Consider the following 24412-nt stretch of genomic DNA (forward strand, 5'->3'; position numbering starts at 1 on the left):
CAAGAAATGCATCTCTCATTACTAATCATTAGAGAGCTAACTATTGCGTTCTAACGTCAAAGAAGCAAAAGTAAAAACGCTGTCTAGGTAGTTATTTTGCTCCAAATAGGAAGACTAATTTCGTTCGGAACCCAGTTAATTAGTTTAAACGTAGCTCATTAATTTCTCCTTAAGCAAACGCATGCACTACAGCATTGCCAGGAATGTTACATAAATCTTTGATAACACGTAAATACAAATAACAAATCATGCAAACAAATAAATGTAAATCAAAAGCAAACAAGGTTAATTACACTTAATAACACTAGAGTCGCTATCTTATCGAAGACAAATAGGTACTTTGATAACTTACCGTTCTCAAGTTGATCTCTCGAGGACTCGCTATGTCAATCCAAAATAGACACAATCCATGAACACTTTTAGCACTATAGTTAACACAAACACTGTGCGTCCAGGCACGTTACACCATCACTGTACACATCCCGGCTTGCACTGCACAGTACCTGCAGACAAAGGGAACGATGAGCACTCCACAGAAGAGAACACACAAATTTTATAGTCAATCCGAGTGGGAGCCACGAACACGAGCAGCGCGTCGGTCGCACGCTTCACGAATACTGAACGGCGCTGGGCGCCGCGTGGCTCCGACTCGACTCGATCTTCCCCGCGCTAACTTAAACATTACTGGCTCCAGCTCCACTAACCGCACGAGATATGGGCTCAATCATAATCAAACACCATCGGCCACTATGACCAACCAACAGCAGATTACCTACTCTTTTCTACACCACTATTAATAACAGATGTTTTCAGGTACCGTTGCATGTAGATAACGAACAAAAAACCTTAATTGAGTTTATAAATAACCCGCGTGTGGCCGTTACCCGTACTAAATTAAACTTATTATTGTCTCTACTTCAATGAACAACGATTTTAAAATTTGCAACTCGCTACTCCTTTTATTCTTTAATTAAGTGCTCCAAGTGCTAGTGGTATACCTGAATTACCTGATACCTATTCAATTTAACATCCATCCAACACAACTCGTTTACAATTCCATTGATTGCTTACGCTATAACAGTAATTAAATGTCAAAGCAATAACACAGAACACAAAAGGTGCTTTAAAATATAAATTGAATGCAAATTATGAAGCTGTAGGTATTGTTAAGATTAAAGATATAATGCGTTTGCATTTTACATTGAAATAAAAATCGCATCCTCAATGTGTCGCCTACCGAAATGAGCGGAGGATCTTAAAAAGGAATACGACTCACTTAATAAGTCATCGTGTCCAAACTCTTGACAAAAAATAACGAGCGAAATAAAACGAGAAGGTTGAGAAGAGATGCAATGCAACGTAGGGGCACTGCGGCAGGGGAAGGCATGGCTTCCAAAATATTACGCAAACATTTATGCATGAAGGGATAACAAAATGTTACTGCTACGAGTATTATGCTGCCCTGATTGCGGTAAATCTATTAAAATATTCAGGGAAATTTATGACAAGCCGAATTATAATGAATAATGGGTTTATGTCGACGCGGGTGATGTCACAACGTGGCAATGGGACCGCGTGCTAACAATGACTTCACGTGTGAATTTTGGAGCCTATGAGAAGTGGTAGTAGGTTATAATACACTAGGCACGTTTTTAACCTCTCTCTCGTGTGCCGGGATTATTTATTTCGAATAGTTTCCTCGTACGCGGATCGAAGGGATTAAAGGAGATCATGAAGTGCGAAAGCGGGAGAACTGACAGAAACGACTACGACAAATAAAACTAAGATGCACATAGAAATATATGAATTAAATTACATAAACAGAATGTTTTAGTCAAACAGATTTTATTTACTTGTATGCCAAACCAATTTCGTTTTTATCAGAGATTGCTGTCGGTCAAAATCCTCCCCTATCAACATTATTTTAGTTTTAAAACTTTATTGAGAGAGAATACCAGATGTCTTGTGTCTAGGTCCTTGCAAAAGTCGGTTCTTCTCTGAATGAACGGCTTATTTTAACAATAAAGTGCAAGATGTACCTACATATTGCGTCTAAATTATTTACATAATGGATAAAAACGTCAAAAAAGCATAATGGAAGACGTTTTTTTATTCACCGGGGCACACGCTCGCCTGGAGAACATCCCCACAGAAACATGTGAGATAATAAAAAAGTTATATCCGAACTCGTAAACTTTATTAGTGTATTCTTTAAACAAACGGATAATTACGGAGCTTTATGGGCGGTTACACCGCTTCTCGTGAATGAATAAATTAATGCAATGAATTGCTTTTAAATAATCAACGTTTAAATGGACTCACATTTAGTTGGTCGAGTTGGAGATTTTACAGTTTCTCCTAATAAAAAAATAATTTTAAATTAAAGATAAATATTTTTCGTATCGTTTGGCTTGTCATCGAACGTGCATTAAATGCATAAAATAAACCTTCATGAAAGTTGAAAAATATATTAGGAGTAGTATGTATGTATGTATGTATAAGTAAACCTTCAAATCCTATTTCAAATAAACAGACGATACGAGTGCTTTGTGCCGCAGAACGGACGGCAAAGAGAAATTTAATCAGAGCATCTCCGACTTAAATTATGAATGTAACTCCGAGCACATAACCCTGGATTAGACCCTCGGACTCGGGCACCACACTATTCCGTCTGATAGCTACTAGATCAACGTATTTGTTTTCACACAGTTTGCTTACCCTCTGATAAAACGAAATAGGAGATCAGAACTAGCTATTCAGATAGCAACAAGAAATATTTTCCAATATATCTGAAGTAGCGAAGCGATGCGGATTGTAGGGGCGCAGATATTTCTCATATTCTTTTGTAGGGATCTCCGCGGTCGGCTTTGTTGTTTGAGTTATACGAAGACTTGCTGAAAAGAAAAAAATATTATTCAAAAGTCGTTCTGCGATGCGAAACGAAATATGTGCCGTGAGCTAACTACTAAAAATTGGTCGTATGAAATGCGAGTCTAGATCGCGTGGGAAAGCTAAAAGAACAAAGACGCATATCTCACTTATATGGATAAAACTTAGCGTTATACTTGTAATAAGTAATATCATCGCGAATATTAATCTCACTATACCTTGTAGAGACAAAAGAGTCTACTTAAGAAGTCAAAGGCACCGAGCGTCGAGGGAATCGCTATCCACTTGAAATAACAACTGGAAGAATGTTTCCGAAAAGCGACCCCAGAGCTACGCCCGATTCAAGTCGAAACGTCTATTGACATTGTAATCTTAGCTCAAGCGAATCGGGCCGGTTCCGAGAACCGACCTTATGTCGACGAGAGCGTTCCCGCGTCGCGTCGCACAGTCGAGCCGAGCGTAAGACACCGGAAACTATAATCGGCATAGCATAGGCCTTTTAAATGTGTGGAAGGATTGTCACATCCTTCACGATCTTATAGTTAGACTCGTAAATCCCTTTGGGGGAAACTTTTCAATTGCACAACACACCCGGTGCTTCACGTATTGTATTGTTGTGTGTATTCAATTACGATAATGGTGCAAGGGATAGCGTGTTTATAAACGTCGGATTGAATGAGCTTCGCCGTGTTTTTGGCTTGTTTTGTCAACGTAACCTCAAGCTGCAGAAAGTCCCTAGCGGTTTCTTCGGTCTCAACGGAGTCTAGAATTTCGTAATACCTACTTCGAAATCGGATTTGACGTTAAGCATACTTGAAAACGTAGTGATACTGTTTTGTTTGTAAACGTCGAACGAGCCACATCGCGTTTTCGATGTTTTTCCGGTTACCAAGTCATGCATTGTTAATCACCGAGGCGACGGCAATTTGTACCGATAGCCGCAACTGTAACGCCGTGCTCGATCGCTCGTGATTGATGGGGCAGTGTCAATTTCGCGATATTGCTGACACCCTGGTCCCGAGCCCCGATGAGATAGCTGCATAAATTTACACGCCGGGTAACTTTACCAACTTAACTTTACCGTGAAACTAGAGACGCTCGGAAATGCTTCTCTTTGTTATGCTCTCTGCATAACTGTCTTTAAATAAATTTATATTTAAGAACAGTCTTACAGGTCAACCTCATGAATTTCATAATGTTGATTATTGATGGGGTAGTGTAAAAGTAAGCCTCTCCTTCAAAAATAAAACGTTATTGAGTTTAGCATTAGACTCACGACAATTCGATTGATTGATAAAGTCACACGGTGTGACGTGGGACTTTATCAATCAATCAATCGGGATAATGGAATCGATAAACAAAGGCAAAAGTCCGATTACCACCGCTTTATGTCCAATATTAACTAACGTAGGTATCATTTAATAGTCCCATTCGTTTAAAGTTTGATAGCCGTAATCAACTTTCCTTTTAAGCTTTGCGATATCGACATGTCCATAAACATAAAAGAAACATTTACAAACCATTCACATTTTTAACTTTGATACGATAGCAATAAGAGTGAATACAACATGTAACTTAACACATTACACTTGTGGATTTTATCTTGCGATGTAAAAAAAATAAAAAAATATTGGTTAATTTATTATAACACCACTAGCTACCCGCCCCAGCTTCGCACGGGTTACACAAAACCTTAACAAATTATACACCTAAACCTTCCACAAGAATCACTCTATTGATAGGTGAAAACCGCATGAAAATCGATTTTTAATTTTTGTATTTACAAACAGACAGACAGTGGCGGGAGACTTTCGTTTTATAAGGTGTTAAGTTAAGATATATATGGTAGGTGTATATGTTAAGATTATTAACATATATGGTTTAAGAATTTATTTCTCCAAAAGAATATTACAATTCACTTACATAGAGAAATACAAATAAACATTATATACATTATTTACAGAGTGCACGAATAGCATAAAATATATTCTAAAACACATCACACAGACATATAGTCATATACTTAGTAGATATTCCGTCAAGTTGTTATTTATGTTCTTAAAACAAGTTATCATTTTTAAGATTTTTTTCTTAATCAGTCACGTAGATCTTTTGATCTAATTAGAAACTGAAGAAAGCTTTACATTTTAATAACAAGTAAAGTACATAAAGGTAGATTCATGAGCTGGCGCGAGATTTGTACTGAACTGTCAGGTTTCTCATATAAAACCCGCGCCAGCTTTCGTGAATCGATCTCAAATTGATTTTTACCATAATTCGTTTTGTATTTCTAAACATAGGGATGTTTAAAAATACAAAACGCTACTTCTAAAACACTTACAGGTTTTATCTGGATGAGGAAATAATTGAGAGCCAATCCCATCATGAAATAGTCTAGATTGTAGACTAGACTAGAAAAGGCCCTGCCACTTCGGTTCACGACTTCACGATACCGCAGCCCGCAGGTGACCTCTGCCTTGTCGGCGTCGGCGGCGAGGTCGAGATACGGGAGACGAATTAAGAGATTTTGTACAACATTTTAGAATCCTGTTTGGATTCTCACGAGAATAATAAAATTTTAATGTTAGGATTGACCACGAATATATGTTTTGACAATTTTGACATTTGTCGTTTAAATAGTTTGTATTGGAAGCATGTCGGAAGGTAAGAAGGTATTAGTTAGACCAAGAAAAGTCTGCAGCGATTTTGATAGGACACGCAGTGCAAGTGTTATTTTAAACTTCAAACTTCTATGAAATTATGACGTTATTAATATCAATTGCACTGCGTGTGCTATCAAAATCGTTGCAAACTTATCTTGGTCTAACCACTTGACAAAAGATTTATATTCTCTTTGCAACCAAGTGTCAATTTGGTTGGCAAATAAGTCAAATAACTGTTAATGTTTGTAACTCGTTTTCAAAGGAGACATACATTTTCGAAATGATTACAAGAGATTGACAAAGATAAAAAAATAACGGAGGTAAGAAATAGTGTAAGCTGTCCTTGAATTGAACATGGTTTCGGCCTAGTTTATTGAAGTAATCACAAACATCACAGTCAGTGTAATCCAATGTGTAATCCTACACTATCCAATGTAGGTGTATATGAATGAAATGCCTGATTGACTTCAATCAAACTGGTCGAGCGAGCGCATTGCAGGTTTGGTAGGAAGACAGAAAATAAAACAACATTTTATAACTTCAGATAATAATAGATATATTGTTTTTGTTATAACCATAACCTTAACTAGGTACCGCAACAAAATAAGTAGTATATAAAATAGAGTACGAGAGACAAATATTCTAATTATGTCACAAATACAGGTACTAATGTAACCGTTTTCTAGTTTCGTATTTGCAAACTTGCAGCATTTTCTTGTATAATATTGACGAATTTAACTAAATCTTCATCAATGTACTGACAGCTCGTATCTGTCATTTGTAAAATATTTCCTTGAGCAAGCCACTTTTCGTTGCGTAATCGTAATTTCAGCGAGTTTCCTATGTCTACGGCGTGCGACACGCCGTGCCACTCTTTTACCACTTTCGCACTGGGATGTTTCCTTAGTATCCTCTCTTTTGCCTTTTCCAAGCTCTCACGTTGTCTACGAATGATGTACCATGTTTTCGGCCCGATTGCTGTCAAAACAAAGCAACGTTCCTTGTTCCTGTTGATCGGAAGAGGTGCAACGCGACGTGACACTTGGTCGCACATTCGCACAGCCTCTGTTTTCATTTTATTGGTTATTTCAGGGGGTCTCGTTTCAGCAATATATTTATCTTCTGCACCGCACCTTGTTTTCGTGTAGGTGTCGGTATGTCGCTGCTGACTATGGTCGAATCAACGCCAAGTTTATTAGCTGATTTCCTGGCTAGTGGAACACCAGATTGGAAATGAGGATGGTAACTTGTGCATCGCAATTTATAGGACAGATTGACAGGATACTTCGCTTCGGAGTCAGAACCGACGCATTGGTACGCAAAAGTTCACAAACATGCAGCAAGTGTAGTGCAGATTGTGTGAGTCACCGCGTCCAGAGCCAGAGTTATCGCGACGCTTAGGACCGAAGCATGGAACTTGCGTCGCTTGCATATTACGACGAGCGGCCATCCAAGGTTGTTCATATGCATACACTTGATCTCGCACTCATCGCCTGGCCGGCCGCGCCGTTGCACTGTGATTAGTGTGATTTGTCATTTCATTTGCGTTGCCGGGTTAGACGCCTGAATAAAATAGGTAGGTACGGCTCACACCACGCGGTGCGTTAGATTAGATTAGAAAACGCTCGGCGCAGAGAACCGAAGCAGTGACGACTGACGTCGCATCATACACATTAGGTATAATGGTATAAATGGTATAATATAATGATTGTGAATCGCATTGATTCGTCATTTCATTAGTGTTGGCGGACTATCTAGACGGCTGCATAGAGCTCACTCAGAGTCGCGTAGAGGACCTATTTATAGGTAGCTGTCCAACATTCGTAACCGCAATTTACTGACTACCATCGGATTTTCGTTGATGAACCGGCAATAACTTTAAATTATGAATTTTGTTTGTGTTAAGGTATAAAATAAAATGCAAATATTTTAATAATATATTTATTATTTTATTAATGACTAGTTACACTTGATATACTTTAATACAATATGCGACTGACTCACTCAATTAATATTGTACTCATATTTAATTGAGTATACTCACTTGATATTAAAATTATTGAATAGCTAATGCTCGTAAAATTGATAAATCGTCTGAAAACACCTGGATACTCGTACATAGCAAACAAGCAGCAGGCCTCAGAGCGCGCTCAATAAAACTTTGATCTCTTTTGATGCAGTATAAATCTTTTTTATCTCTAAGGCGAGATCCGTTTTGACTGAAATGAAATATGAGCGCGCCCTTTACGCGGTCCCTATGTTGGGTTGGCTCTTCCGACCGCTTAGGGAAATTTTACGTTTTAATTAAACGAATCGATAATAGAACGAAAAAGTCACTACTGAATTCAACGTTACCTTTTTAGGGTCGCCGAAGGCTAGTTGAAAACAAAGGAAAGTTTAAAATCCCGAAATAGAAAAGCCAAAGTTCATTGTTGGTGTTGCTGATTTCTAGCTTTTGCCCGCGACTTTGTCTGCGTGGAGTTAGTAATTTGGGTAGCTGTAGCTTATTTTTTATCCAATCTGCTTTTTATCGATTCCCCATACAAACTTCCACCCCCCTTTTCACCTCCTTAAAGGATGACTTCTGGGATAAAAACTACCCTATAGATGTCCTTCCCCGGGACTCAATCTATATTTTTTTTTTAACAAGCAGAAACGTCTGCGATCGATGCTATTAAGCTTAGAATAAATTTAAACGTGGAAAAATTACTGCCTTGGGTGAGACTTGAACTCATGGCCTCTGGATAGATACTCAAGCGCTCTGCCAACTGAGCCACCAATACCTCACCCATAGTCAGCAAATCTTCCCACTATATGGGTAAAATTTAATTTATTGATCTTTTATTTTTTTGATTTTTGTATTGTAATTTAAATTTTATTATATTTTTACTGTATGTCACATGTTTATATTGATTAGAACCCGCTAGATTTAATTCAGTTTATAAGACATTGATTGCCTGAATTTTTTCTTCTTATTCTTATTACGCATTACGAGGTCAGCTCAATGTATAAGTATTATCTTTACCTTACACTTTCTGCACCAGCATGCTTTACTATATGGAAAACATACATTTTTTCTGCTTTACTGGCTTATACCCAGTATACCCACATTACTCATTCATCACATAAACTAAAACGGTATAGAATTTTCGATGCGCGATTGCAGCTTCCCACTTGACCAATTATTCTTATTTGCGAGGTTAATTCAGGGCGTTGTGTTTACGGACTACCAAGTACCGACCGTACCCCCACTCGGGCAGTATGGCCAGTTTGCATTTCCAATTAAAAGAGACAACCCTAGCCCGCCTGTGAATAATTACGTATTCTATTAAAGCGTAAAGATATTATAAATATAAGAAGCAAGTAACATCCTATACGTAGTAAAAATAAGTTAGATACCTTTATGGTAGGGAAATGACATTTGAAAATAGGTACCTCCTAAGCATGTAATTTGTATAAAAACATAATTGCGTATAATTATAATGTATTACTCCCATCACAAATCCGTATTCGCGAGGCGTTTGCCTAACTCCCTGCATCCGTATATTTACAATACAGTGGTAAAGGCCTGCAACATATCTAAAAAGTCTCCTCTTGAAGCAAAATTCATAATTAAGAACTGGTTGAAAGATCTTAACTACAGTCAAACTGAAATGCTGCTGAAGGTCGTCACCTAATCACTTACGTATGCTAACAATCTCTGTAACCTTACATGCGCAACCCAACACATACACACACACCCACACACATACACACACACACACACAGACAAACTTTTACTTTAATTTTTCTTTCTTTAAATTACTTAATTTCTTTAATTATTACTTCTATTAATGTCACCTAGTTTTTTACTTAACCTTTGGTTATATATTGCTACCACGTGACAGGCATTGTCTAGTGTGGAGCCACAGGATAATATCGAATGTTATTAAGGTTTTTTCTTTTAAATAAATATTCTTATTCTTATTCTATCTACTTACAAAACTAAAATAGGTATAGACTGTCATTTCAGCACTGGAATACACACACTGACTAAAGACTAGACCAATAAGCCAGTAGGCATACAATGTTTTTCTTCTTCTTTCGCCAATGTCAAGTGTGTATTTTTTGTTTCATTCGCTTCTGCCATGACACCAATTTATTTCTACAAAGTAAGACCTATAAAATAATTTATTTATTCGTTTCGCATATCAAGAAGCATGATGTCACGCCGTGGCCCGTTTTATTACGACTTTTCAGCAAATAAAAATGCAACTTTATGAGTCGTGGAAGATGCCTCGCTGTCATTATTGTTGCTCCATAAAGTACGCAAGAGCGGCGTAAATTTAAAATCAAAAACAATACCTAATGAGATAGCGCTTTGAAGCGTGATGTATGTACGAGCGATGTCAAAAATAGATTGTATCATTAAATTCATGAACCTGTAGATTTGGCTTCGTCGAAGAAGTGTGACCGAAAGAGAAGTCAAATTAAGGATTGCATTTCGTTTTGATTAAGGGAGCAAATAGCAATGACTGCATAAGACAATAATGCCAACATTGCCAACATAACAACATATGTCAATCGTTCTCGTTCGTTCGTTCGATCGTTTTCTTTAGTCGCCTAGGATCAGCTGTCTTGCTCTGTGATAAGGGTCAATTTTAATTACCATAAATTCCATGCTAAGACTGCGTAAATTCAACGTCACAAACATTAAATTGAGGGTAGCGTTCCTAGCGGTTTGAAGCGTGATTTACTGTACCAAAGACGTCAAAAATAAATTTACAGTACATATGGTGTACAGTACACTAGTGCGTAAAAGAGCACTTTTCGTGCACATGCCGAAAGTTTAAAGGGCTATATGTACTGTAAAACGTTGTACGATACACGTGCGAATAGGTAATTCGCAACTCGTGTCGATTTAAAACACTCCCTGCGGTCGTGTTTTAATTTATCGCCACTCGTTTCGAGTTTCCTCTTTTCCGCACTTGTATCGTAAATAACTATTTTATACATTTTTCGCCTCATTACGATGGATAAAGGTGCAAAAAAGGGAACATATCTTAATCTGATCACACGTCGATTGTTCATGTATGATGTATGGTGTGGACGTGTGACATTTTAAATCAATTATGAACTTTTAACGGTCGGTTAGCGTTCGACATCGACACAACACAATACCGAAACTCAATTTCAAACGCTTCGTCACAAAACTGAAATTTAGACACACAAGTTTAGCTTTTAACTAAAAGTGGAAATGAAAATACTCCCAGCCTCGGTGTTCCGGACAAGACAAAAACAATCAAGCCTCTCGCCCGTGTTAACATACGACTAATGTTTGTTTCATTCACGCCCACACGAATCAACGATTCACACACAGCCGAGCCGAGCCCAAAATATTTATGCGGACTTATAACGTACTGAGATCGTCTGATAACCGCTTTATTTATTACCTTTCGTAGCACTGTTTTCTGAAAATTCGTAGACCTTTTTGCCAAGATATAAGGTTCATCTTCGGTTAAGAGTGTTGATGTTCGGAGATACATACTCCCACGCTAGGTATCGACGACATTATTATTTTACAGTTGCTCTTTTGTTTTATGTGTTCCTAGTACAAATAATAAATCTGATGTAACAGTGTTTAAAGTAATCTGCCTGTATGCGTATTAGGCAGTTTAATTGTAATTGTTCAACTTATTTTGTGCCCTTTCAACTATTGTTTAGTTAGCAAAAAACTAATAAAGGAAGATAGTTGAATTATAGTATTTTATGCAACCGTTGTGTAAGAGAGGTCAAAAAAGGCGAGTGGCGTGAGTAAAGACGCCACGAGTATTTTTTGACTCAGGTAAACAACGTTGCATACAATACTTTTTCTACTACGACCAAGCACTTATTTTGAAATAAAATTGTAAATTTAACAAATATTTTTCATGTCATCTAGTGGATAAAAAAATATATTAAAAAAACAAGTCTATTAAAATAATGGTTGGCAACAATATTTTTAAGTTGTCATTACAAGAACAAGAAGTATCGAAAAGTGCCATAAAGACACCGTGTAATATGCACAAATGCGTTATTGGGGAGTAGACTAAAGACTTATCTTGACAACTATAAGGTAGGGTTTTAAAGGTGTGTGCACGACCCTATAAATGAGAAATAAAAGTACGGGAGTAGAAAAATAGTTATTTACAGTTCATATGGTGCTACTTTTTCGCACTAGTGCGGGAATGAGCACTTTTCGTGCATATGTCGAAAGTTTAAAGGGCCATATGTACTGTAAAACGTTGTACGATACACGTGCGAAAAGGTAATTCGCAACTCGTGTCTTATTTAAAACACTCCCTGCGGTCGTGTTTTAATTTATCGCCACTCGTTTCGAATTTCCTCTTTTCCGCACTTGTATCGTAAATAACTACTTCGAAAGTATATGTCGAAAGTTTAAAGGGCCATATCATATTTCACTTTACGCACTAGTGCGAGAAAGTAGCACCATATGTACTGTAAAATAATTAAAACCATTGTGACGTCATTTCATTCAGTAAGTAGCAAGAATTTTTCAATCCTACTCCTTAATAGGAAATAATTATTAAATCCTTTATTATGAATCCTATATTTCTATAAAGTATTTTTCACATAACTTTGGGTACAGCTGCCATACAATTTTGCGTTCTAAGGTTATAATTTGTATGGAGATTACAGCTGTCACCTATTGCTTTGAATTAAATAAGATTTAGGGTGGCAACTGTTGGGAATGGGTTGGGATAATATCCATTTTCCAGCACTGGAACATTTTTACCCTAGTCTAGCCGCCACTGGACATTAGATTGATAATAAAATGCTATTTAAAAAAATAATGAAATTTTGGCTTTTAAACTCGTCTAAATTCGTACCTCTAACTTTCGGCCCTATCTAACTGTCCCAGACAATTCGACTCCGTCAAAATTCCGTATTGATATATAGACATAATAACAATATCTCGATGATAAATTGAAGCTCAGATAACCTCAAATTATCTAAACAAAGCAATATATCCTTGTGTTTGCTCGAGTCTGAGATAACACAACAACATACTCGCCAGACGTACGTAATTTGTCGATTCAATACATCATGTCAGCTGTCTAGTTATGAACTGTAGGTTTTTAATATGTAAATTACTGGTCTATTCATAACGATAATGGCCATACTGGTGTTATTACAATTATGTCATTACATAGTCGAACGCACAGACGAACAAGTAGGTATGTGAGCTCTCCGCTCACACAAAATTGTATTGACCGCTTGTCTTTTCTAATCCTTCCTGACCGAAGAATCCTGACCGAAGTTTTTAGTCATCTTTTTTGCATATTTTTCGAGATCGATTTTTTCGCTCTATACAACACAATCGATTTTAGAATAGGGAATATTACCCGAAACTCTGCGTAGGGGCCTTCACTACCACAATCTGAGGGTCTATCGCGAAACAAGAAAATCGAAATTTCGTTATCTAACATCTCTGTCACTTGCATATTCGAGCGATAAAGAGGCATATAGCGAAATTTCGGATCCGCGTTTCCCGGTAGGTCCTCTGTAAACAAACCGCCTTGACGCATCAATGTCATATTTTATTATCTCTGAAAACTTGTCAAAAACCTGTTAAAGGTACAGTATGTATGTTACTCTATGGTTTACTAAAAAGGCTAGTACTGCACTCTGTTGGCAGAACATCGCAGTAATACCCCCTATTAACACATAATATCAAGGTTAACGTTTCACGTAGGGATGTGAAAGCGGTTATCTGCTAATCGATTATTTCAAATCCTTTAACAGATTTTTTTTTCTTGATAATCAATTAATACCATTAATCGTATCGTTTATTGAACTTACTTTTTTTTGTTTTGTTGATTAATGGCTTCGATCTTCTAAATTACAAGTAATATTGCTATTGACTAAAGTTTGCTACGGCAGTATAGACAAATCGATATTGAACAATTTTTTTAAAGTTCTCTAGTTGACTGGTTTTCTCCGAGTTGGACTGACCGTATAAGCAACACCAACACACGGCAAGTTTAAAATAGCATTAGACGGCGAACAATGATGTTTACTGTCCACTAACACGTTTCCTAACGGTGCTGCCATCTTCACTCGACTTCACAAATATCTACATATACATTATTGGCTTTATTGCAATGCCATAAGGTGCAACCGTGTAAACATATATTTGAAGGGGGTACCGTTTTCAATACTAAACCTATTAGAAAAGGTAAAAGCTCGAGTAATTATACTAACAATCTCTCACTAGACAGCTATCATTTCAGAACATAGGGTTACCAGACACGAGTAAAAAAATCTAAAATTCTTACAAAATAACTATATCCAATCAAAAACATTACATGTAAAAAGATGCAAGTCTCGCAACGCAGTTCTTCTACTACAAAAAAGTTTTGAGATGAAATGTGAAACCAAGTTATTTTAGTCAGTGCCAGAGGGTGTTAAAACCGTAACAATATTAGATACCTTTATTTTTTTAATACACACATATAATGACTTGGCAATCGCACGGCTACATAGTCCATGACATAAGGATAATTTCGTCAACTATTTAAAATAATCCTAATTGAACATAGCGCTAGCCCTGATGACATGCAGTTTGAGCAATACACATACGAGTACAAGTAAAGCATTGTGTGCGATTGCCAAGTCATTACATGTATGTATTAAAAAAATAAAGGTATCTAATATTGTTACGGTTTTAACACCCCCTGGCACTGACTAAATTAACCGACTTGGTTTCACATTACATCTCAAAACTTTTTTGTAGTAGAAGAACTGCGTTGCGAGACTTGCATCTTTTTACATGTAATGTTTTTGATTGGATCTCACCTCTTTTTGTAGGCAGTCCTTCTTTTCGTGTACTATACCCATACCATACTCATACTATGTATACACATATCATAATTATACACATCTTAATTCATACTCACATCGTACAACGTAGTGTATCTATACTTAACCTACTAATTGTAGGAACTGTAAACGTAACTTTGTTATCGCATATATTTATATAGGATTACAAACTTACTTGTGCAGTTATTAATTTAAGTTTTTATTGCCTTATTACACTAAAAACTACTTACGTTTCAAATTTGGGGCATGTGGGTCTGCTAGAAGTACCTTAGAATTATGATAATCGTGAGTGAGTGTGTCAGTGACAAAACTAAGGAACTTTGCCATGCAATAATTCTTAAACTACATGTTCAAATTACATGTTATTGAGAATATATCTAAATCATATTATGCTCTATACGTCACTGAAAATTCAGGGTTCTAGCTTTAGCTATCACAAAATTACAGGAGGTTGAAAATGGCCTGAGTGGCTTCGAGAAAAGGATGGTACGGCCGTTGTTTTGCTCGACTTGGCGGGGGCACTACCGTGCCCCCAGATTTAATAAATCACTCTCTTGTTATCATGGCGCGCCACATTAGTGGCGACCAATTCAGATTTTGGCTCACTTTGCTACAAGTGATATAAATAGTACTATTATACCAAGGGAACCATTTTTTTATTGTAGACAAAAAGTAATGACATGTGCTTAATTTGCTATTATCGTAAATTTGAATAATAAGCTACGGGAATACAATTTCAGTATTTCTATAATTTATTCAAAAACACTTGTTTAAAACCTTTGTTTTTCCTCGAATCAACTCACTGGTATTTGTAGAAATATTGCCGCGCTTAGCATAAGAGCAGTAAGTAACTCATTTTGAAATCTCTTTCAATTGTAGATGTAGAACATATCGTACAAGTATAAAGTATACAATTTAATGACATTTCAAAATGAGTTACTGCTCTTATACTTACTAAGCGCGGCATTATGCGTCGCCTTTAACTTAACTTCTTTTTTAACATGTGTATTTAAATAACAATTTTTTTTACATGTTCAGTCGTCAATTGACGGTGTTTCCACCGCGGTATAACTGACATTTTTTTAATTCATGATTCATCTAATCTATCATCTGACAAAGTATCAAACGGTTAGGCGATGACTAAATTTTTTTTTATGTGTTTCGGTGGCTGCCATTCCTTAACCCACCAACGAAGCGGCAGCTCACGTCAACGAGGGTTCATCATACATAGCCGTCAACCACTATACGAGTTATCGCCCGGGAGGCGATTGGTCATGGAAATCTGTTCCTGAGGCGACCATATGAGCGGCTGACAAACGAGCAAGTTTTCCCGCCAAGTCAGAAATCTCATGACGTCTAACCCTGACTGCACAGCACGTCCACTCAGAACAAAGGCAATTTGTGTCCGCACGGAGGCCGTACGTGCGTGGCTTTGGAGGTGTTTATTAGCCGAGCTAAACGTCGAGTGGCGTTGGTGCCCCGGGGCATTGCAATACCTTACCTAGCACGAGCGAAGACTAGCCATATAGCAAAGATACGCTAGCCAGTATAAAGAGCTCTCCGATAACGCAAAGTTTTCACGGAACTAGAGGCAAGAGGCACCAAACCCAAGCGCTTGAGACTTTAACTCGCAAGCATCGTGAATACGCTGCCAGGTCACTCGCTATCGCCCCGCATATCGCTATACTACACCTCACACGTGGAAGCCGCTAATTGGATTAAGAATGTTAGACTCGACTAACCCATATTTGGCATAAGTAGATGCAGCATTGCTTAAAACATTGGCTCGGCTCCAATCTAACTTTTATTATGTTTTAGTATACTGCAATGCTACTAAACGGTCATAATTTATACAAATGTATTTTTTTGTTTGACAAAGTTTGACAAAATACAACGTAAAGTGAATAACCTCGATGCGTATAAATACTCGTAAAGCATTAAAAACTTTGTTTAGAGAGCGTCTAAAGTAAACAGTGCTGGCTCGCGTCCAGCCAGAAGCCAGAACATGTTCATCACGACATGATTTAACGACGAATTTACTAGCTCGCGCCCGACACCAATTTACACACATTTGAAAGAAGCCAACATGCGACACATTGTATCATAATATAATAAAATTGTGAAACGTCCGCTCTCATTCCCGCTTACGTTTCGCGGCTCACAGATTTTTACGCCGCGTTTCCGATTTAAACGATTGATGAAAAATAACAAATAAAATAAGCCAACGCGGAGCTCCGTCAGTTTTGATAAATATCCTTTCAGCACTTTTCCATTATTCGGAGGGAGACAAATGTCCCGTCGTCGGTTTATTCGAGTCGGCGTCACGATATTCCCTCATTAAAGCGTCCCCGAGCGCGAGCGTCCCCGCTGGCCCATTCGATACGATAATCGATTTTATTGCCGATCGCTATAAAATCGGTGATAAGTCGTGTTTGTTTTTAGTTCTGACACACACTCCATGTTGCGAATCAATCATTGTGTTATTTCAAAATTGTTCAAGCGCGAGCGACGCAAAAGAGACTCTCGCCGCGCCGCTCGAAATAAAAATCGCAATCGGCGCAATCTATTGTTTGTAGAGCGAAACGAATCTGGCTAAATAAATAGCAAATTCTTACCAGTAATTCTTTTTTAACATAATCTGGATTTGATTTGCGCCTAATAAATCGGCGTGGCTTATTAAAATACTTATCGTATTTTAAATTAAGCGTAAAAGTTTAAAACAAAGAAACCGAGATAAGATTTCGTTTGGCCCAGCAGCAGCGGCTGACTGCGAAAGTATTTCGAGTATGATTTATGGGTTTGGAACAGTCCCCAGATCTCCATTTATCTTTATGAGCGTCAAAGCTAACATTGTTACTAATAATAAAAAGTTTTATGCCTTTTAATAAAAACATAGGTATTAATATCTTCAATTAATAAACATGAGCTGATAAAGCGTAATTATTGCTCGGAGCATGACATTGTGCACATTAATCGAATAGTTTATTAATTATCGGCCAGCGGTCGATCCGAAAGTTCCGAAACCGTTGTCGACCGTTCCATTAAATGTGCCAAATGAGCTGCCAACGCTTCGCCGTTACGTGTTGTAATTTGCAAACAAGCTATTACGGGGAGGGTTGCAGTCAAAAGCGCGCCAATAGAATTAAAATACTATTACGCCAATACAAAGTTGATTGAGTCTCGGCAAGGCAAGGGCAAGCGGGTAAAGTACGAGCGGAGTGCGAGCATGCAGCCGCCCGCTTGTGCTCCTGTAATTTGATTTGGAGTGGCGCGGGGCGCGGGCGGGGACGGATCGATAGCGCGCGGGGCCTCGGCGGGGAGCGGGGGGCGGTCGGAGAGGGCAACATAGCCGCGTGTTGTTATGGAAACCTGGTAGCTACCCTCGCGCCTCCAGATTTTGTCGGTGTCCCAGTAAACTAAACAAAGAGGACTCGTTATTTTCAGGTGTTTCTGAATTTAGAGAGCCCGATTACTGTGAAATTAAAATAAAGCTTCATTTGAAAACGAGCGCAGATTCTGAAATATTGTAGAGCGAATCTTTAGCGGGTTGTAGTTTAATAAATTAGGAAATCTGTGACAATTTTTTAGGAAAACTGAGTTCATGAGCTGTATAGTAATTATAATCTCACACTAATAAATCACCTGACATTTAAACGACGTATGCACAAATAATGTTTTCAATTAAAAATTTCGTCATAATCATAAAATGTTACAACCAAACGGACGAATATTTTAGGGTAGCAGGTTGGCACTGTATTTTTTTATGGACATGAATAAATGAGTAACAATCCAACGTATGATGCATTTATGTAAATGTAGATGATGGAAAACGAAATAAAACTTTATTAAAACAATACTGAATCCTACTCTACAGAAGTGTACACCCCTGTAAAATAAATTGATGAAAAACCAGAAGAGAAATTGAATAAAGAAAACGAATAAATAATGTTAGATTGTAAACAGACTGTAGAAAAACCAATTAGGAAGGCAGTAAAAAAACCAGGTACAAATACAAAATAAACAGAGATTTAGATCAAAGCACGTTGAGCGTTCTGAAATCCGAGCCATTCGGATCGCGCACGGAATGCCACAACAAACGACACCTACGCTCAAAAAATATCCGGTTTACACCGTCAAGGGTTTCCAAAAAACTGCGCAAACTACAGCGGAGATAAGTGAAATTTAAGCTAATTAAAGATTTCAGATACCTAAAACAAAATTTAATTTTCCTGGAAACTTGATGGAAATTTAAACTGAACGAAGTATAACTAACTAACCAGAACTAATGTGACGTTTTACGAATGGCAAAGTTTGTGAGCGCGATCATTCTCGTTGAGTTTCGTTTTTGCTTGGACGTAACAATTGAATAGGCTCATTTAAACGGGTCGCAGATAAGATGTGCTAGCATGAAAGGGCGAGCGAGCGATGCTAATGCAGTGCACTTAACCTGGCCGCCAGCACCTTGCGGCGTCCCACCAAACAGGTTCCACGCCGACCTTCGTGCGCTTCTCGCGCATGCTGCCCTGGTCGCGCCGATCGCCGTATTCGATACAATCAGTCCGATAATTTATTTTTAGGCCTTCGAATTCATAAAAATGCCTTCAAAGCTCCAAAGTGGTTCTTCAATTTAATGAAAAGCTTAACAACCCATGTTTTTTCAATTGAAATTCAACGGTTCTTCAGAGGCTTAAAGAGTCCATAAATTCCAGCTTTCGTTTAAGATTTTTGAATTAAAGGATTGCTTTAAACCGGATAGACGTCAGTAATAATATATTGGATATAAGATCAGTTAGTAGCCGGAAAATGACAGTCAATTTGTATTAGAGGCGAGTAACTGGCGCGGGTTGTTATCGCGGGATCCGAGCTCGGATATTCGGCTCCAAATCCCGGCTGAAACTCGTGTGGCGAGTTAAAATTTATCGTTTGTATTTCCAACTTCACTTTAGCGTTTGCGGAGCACATTCTTTGAACGTAAATGGAAATGAAGGGTTATTCATTGTTTCAGATTACATTTAAATTCAGAGATCGATAAATTGGGTGTTCCCGAATGAAACCAATTTTCTTTCCGTTGCCGTTGACAATTATAATTTCCCGCATAGGAATCATGCGGTGCGCCGATTTAATTCATCCACGCCCGTGTCCATTAAGCTTTCGAACATGGAAATGGCATGGCAATTCATGGCATGGTAATGAAAGAGGCGTACTCTCTAAATGGTGGGGTTATCCCTGAATCGCGACAGTATAATCGCGTGAAGACTATAATTGGCCTTAATCAAGCGAGATAGCGTGCCCGGCCGCTGTTGGTTCTGTTAGCAGATTGCATTTAGTACTTGCACGGATTTATTATATCGCTGTGGCGAATGATTTTCTATAATCAATTACAAGACTACTTTACAGCCAACTGGTCCTCATACGCTATCAATTTCCACTTATACTTAATTAACCGATAACATCCAGGTAAGTTGTTTGACAAATCTGATATTGCCTGCGGACGAAGTTTTGTAACTTCGAGCTTTTTCGTTACGACTAATTTCGTGTCTGATTCAATTTAATCAAATAAAGCCAATCATTGTTTAAAAAGACTGTTCGATAACATATTATTATCAGAAATGAAAGAACAATTCTATAAAATAAAATAGGATTAAATAAAATACGATCTGTCAAATAAAACATTATCGAGCTCGCGGCGCAGTTTATTAAATCGCCTGGCGGTCGGCGCGGTAATTGCTCGTTACGTCAAACACTGCGGTAATGTCACTAAGAAATTTCTCCGGGGAAATGGGAAAACAAATGAGAGAGCTCTTATCTACGCATTACCGCGAGCGTGATTTACGAGCGGCTACCAGCTCACACATGCTACCTAAGTACCTACTCGCGGCTATGCGGCTCTGGCCGAAAAACACATCTACCGAGCGGAAATTCTTTCTTGATTCAATTTGCACAGGTTAATGTCGTGTATTTTGTTTATGACTGTTTCTTACACTGTTATCGTCTTGTCTATCTACCTAGCATATGTGTAACATGTGTCTGCTTTTTGTATTGCATTTTTCCCATGCACTTTTATATTTTCTAAACAGGGAGACATGTACATGTGTTTGTATCTCCAACTCATCAACCACCCTCAAAGCGCCCACTCAGTAGGTATATAAACTTTCTAAAGTCTATTGCTATAGCAGGTAATCAAAGTTGCCTTATAAATAACCACATCATTCAGAAGAATTATTCGCCCTTAACATAATGTAGCAACGTGTAAAGGACGCAAATAAACAGTCTTCTTCTTCGTCTTTGCCTTTATCCCATTATTTGGGGTCGGCTCTCCTCGTTCTCATGCGCCAGGACCGTCTGTCCTGGGTTGTCTGTGGATTTAATTGGGCTCGTTCTAAATCCTTTGACACGGTGGACCACCAAGTAGCAGGCCGGCGCCCTGGTCCTCTTTTGGTTTCCTGAAGGGCTAGTGCCTTTTTCACGACATGGTCCTCGCCACGCCTCATAATATGTCCATACTACCTCAGCCTCTGTTCGGAGAGTTTCTCAGTGATGGGCGCTATTTTGAAACTTCCTCTGATGTGCTCGTTACGCACTTTATCAAGTCTAGTTACACCCGCAGCCCATCTCAGCATCCTCATTTCGTTGGTATGGACTTTTTGTTCGTGCACCTTTTTCAGCGCCCAGCACTCAGCACCATATGTTAAGGCAGGTCTTATTGCCGTTTTATACACTTTGCCTTTGGTCTTGATCGACATTCTTCGGTCACACAGAACCCCTGTGAGATCTCGCCATCTTTGCCAAGCAACATTGACTCGGTGTGTGACGTCGGCTTCAAAAGTGGCATCCGCTGAGAGCATCGACCCAAGGTATTTGAACTGGTGCACTTTTGGTAGAGGACTTCCCTGGAGGTTTATAGTGCATGGATGCGAGGTGCCAGTGCTGAATAGGCATTCCATGTGCTCAGTCTTGCTTCTGCTGATACGCAAACCATTGCTTTCCAGTGCGTGTCTCCATGCTTCCAAGGTTTCTTGCAGATGTTGTGCACACTTATCGACCAGCACAACGTCGTCGACATACAGCAGGCACCATGGAAGAGGTGATTGAATATTCCTGGTTAGGAAGTCCATCACCAAGTTAAATAGTAGTGGACTTAGTGCAGATCCCTGATGGACTCCTACGTTTACCGCAAACGGTTCGCTGACTCCCGCCGGGCTTCTGACCCTCGTGCTTATGTCGTCGTACATGTCTTGGATTAAGCTGATGAGAGAGTCCGGTATTCCTTGAGCTCTCATAGCTTGCCAGACGAGCTTTCTAGGCACGCGGTCAAATGCCTTCTCCAGGTCAATAAATACAAGGTGTAGGTCTTCACGATTGAGACAGTGCTTCTCCATAATAATTCTGACGGCCTGGATCGCATCGGTCGTCGACCTGGTAGCAGTGAAGACGCAAATAAACAGTATTGAGACTATTGAGATTTGAGATCATAATCATAACTATCATAAGTAAGTAAAGTGCTGACACGACACGACCACCCAACCGAAACCGCATGCCTAACGCAAACACAAATTAACGTCGCTATTAGCAATGCTAAACTGTTTATCGAACACACAAAAAATACTCCAACGCCTACAGAACAATTATCGGCACTCAATGTTCAAATTACTAACCAAAAATAAAACAAACGCGAAAGGGAACACCGGTCGGCTAATTAAAGCTCGTCAAACCCACAATTACGCTGGAAAGGGTATGACTATTAGCAACTTGCGTTCTGAGAAGGTGCATTGTTGTGCCCAGCAGGTAAGCTCGGCCGCAAAAAGTGGATTATGACTCATAAGTTCGAAGAATGAGAAGATAAGATTGCTGATCGCGTGAATATAAAATCTACCTCTATGCTAGTATGCTGCCACCGATGCTCTGAGAAACAATGTGAATGTGATTGCATATAGACCTGTACCGCTGGCTATATTTTGACCCCTAGGTTATAAAAATATTAAAGTCAATTCTGTTTTCGCTTATGAATACTTTGTTAAGATGTAAATCTTACATTTTGTTTTGTGTCATATATATAATTTGCTTTTCTAGTAATTTGTTATTTTGTGGTAATTATTTTTTATTTTGAATTATCTTGGAGAAAAAAATATTCGAGAGAAAACATGTAACTGTGTTGCATTTAGGATAGTGTTTTTAGTGTGAAAACATAGTTTGTGTCAATTACATCCACTGCAATCTGATACTATGTCATAATATTCTAAATGACACAAAAAAAAATTTGAGTTAAAAAAAATTACTTAGGTCGAATTTAATCGTTTAAATAGGTCCATTAAATGATTTTGTGTCTTATTAAGGCATAGCTTCATAAGATATTTGATGATTTTGTTGTAACAGGCTGTCACCGTTACAAAAGAATATTAAAGATATTAGAGTTTACATCTTATTAATTTGAAATGCGGGATAAATAAGATGTATGAATTTGTGTCACTTGCATCCACTGCATAAACAAATATTACAAAAATATTATTTGCGTTCAAACGAAGCTAGCGGGCGGTCTGAATGGGCAACGGAGGCCGTGCAGGGTGGGGCCGCGGCGTGACCTTGCCGTACGCAACGCATGTTTACTTCGCCTGTGCGCCAAATTAACGCAACTTATTCAAAGAAGTTACGCAAACAACACAACAACAAGCAACAAGCAAGCAAAGAATGCGTCGAATTATCTTTTACCTATTTAAAACTCATAGATATTGTACAATGTCACCATTATGCAAAAGAACTGTAAGTACATGTTTGATTTGCGAGCGAGCTGGCAACATTGCGCAGGGAAATCTTAAAAATATCGCGTTTACGTGAACGCCACATACATTTGTGACAATGATAGGGAAAAGGTACCACTAAAGTAAAATTTGGTTATTAATACCGTGACTTTCTTTCATTCTTTGATAAAAAAAATTGCTATTTATGCAACAAGTGCGGAAATCATCTTTACGCACGTGTATCATACAATGTTTTACTATGCATTGTGCGAGTAAATAAAAAAACATGTCATGGCAAATAAGTTTAATTATTAAAAGGAGTGTTTTAAATCGACACGAGTTGCGAATTACCTATTCGCATGTGTATCGTACGTTTTACAGTACATATGGCCCTTTAAACTTTCGACATATGCACGGTAAGTGCTCTTTTCCGCACTAGTGCGAGAAAGTAGCACCATATGTACTGTAAAAAAAAATTGAAAAGAAAAAGCACTAGTGCGGAAAAGCAGTACTTTCCGCACGATATGGCTCCGTAGGAAACGCACTTTTCGAGCACATGCATTGTAAAAATATATATAGGACTGTATCTCCTAAACCATGCGTCGTAGCGCAAAAATAATAAAATTTTCGTTCCCCTTTATGTAACCCAAAAGTAATACATGAAAAATACAATGAAAAAAAAAGAAACAAAATCTTTATAGGGCTGTATTAGCTGTATCTCCTATATCGTGCATCGTAGCGCAAAAATAATCAAATTTTCGCTCCCCTTTAAGAAGCCCCTAATTAAGATTTAAAAACGCAAAAAAGAAAAAAAAGAGGAAAAAATCTTTATAGGGCTGCATCTCCTAAACCGTGCATCGTAGCACAAAAATAATCAAATTTTCGTTCCCCTTAAGAAACCCTTAATTAAAACTTAAAAAAAACCAGGAAAAAAACTTTATAGAGCTATTATAGCTATATATATAGATATAATATCTCCTAAACCGTGCGTGGTGGCGCAAAAATAATAAAAATTTCGTTCCCCTTTATGAAGCCCCAAAGTAATATACTAAAAACACAATGAAAAAAAAGAAAAAAAAAATAACAAAAAACTTTATAGGGCTGTATCTCCTACACCGTGCATCGTAGCGCAAAAATAATTAAAAAAATCCCTTTAAGAAACCCCTAATTAAGATTGAAAAACGCAAAAAAGAATAAGGGGAAAAAAAATCATTTTAGGGCTGTATCTCCTAAACCACGCGTCGTAGCGCAAAAATAATAAAA

General features: G+C 38.1%; 1 protein-coding gene across 3 annotated transcripts in view; it reads right to left on the minus strand.

Moving 5' to 3' along the window:
* Window positions 1-24412, minus strand: part of LOC134749207 (zinc finger protein 608-like) — a 142325-nt gene that overhangs the window by 105089 nt on the left and 12824 nt on the right. The window contains exon 2 of one of the 3 annotated variants that reach the window (XM_063684077.1): window positions 353-503. The gene's annotated coding sequence lies outside the window, so the exon portion shown is untranslated. Of the gene's footprint in view, window positions 1-352; window positions 652-24412 lie in introns of those variants that run through there. The other 2 variants (XM_063684079.1, XM_063684078.1) reach the window with 2 other exon arrangements.

Source organism: Cydia strobilella, chromosome 18 (assembly GCF_947568885.1).
Source record: "Cydia strobilella chromosome 18, ilCydStro3.1, whole genome shotgun sequence".
NCBI classification, from domain to species: Eukaryota; Metazoa; Arthropoda; class Insecta; order Lepidoptera; family Tortricidae; genus Cydia; species Cydia strobilella.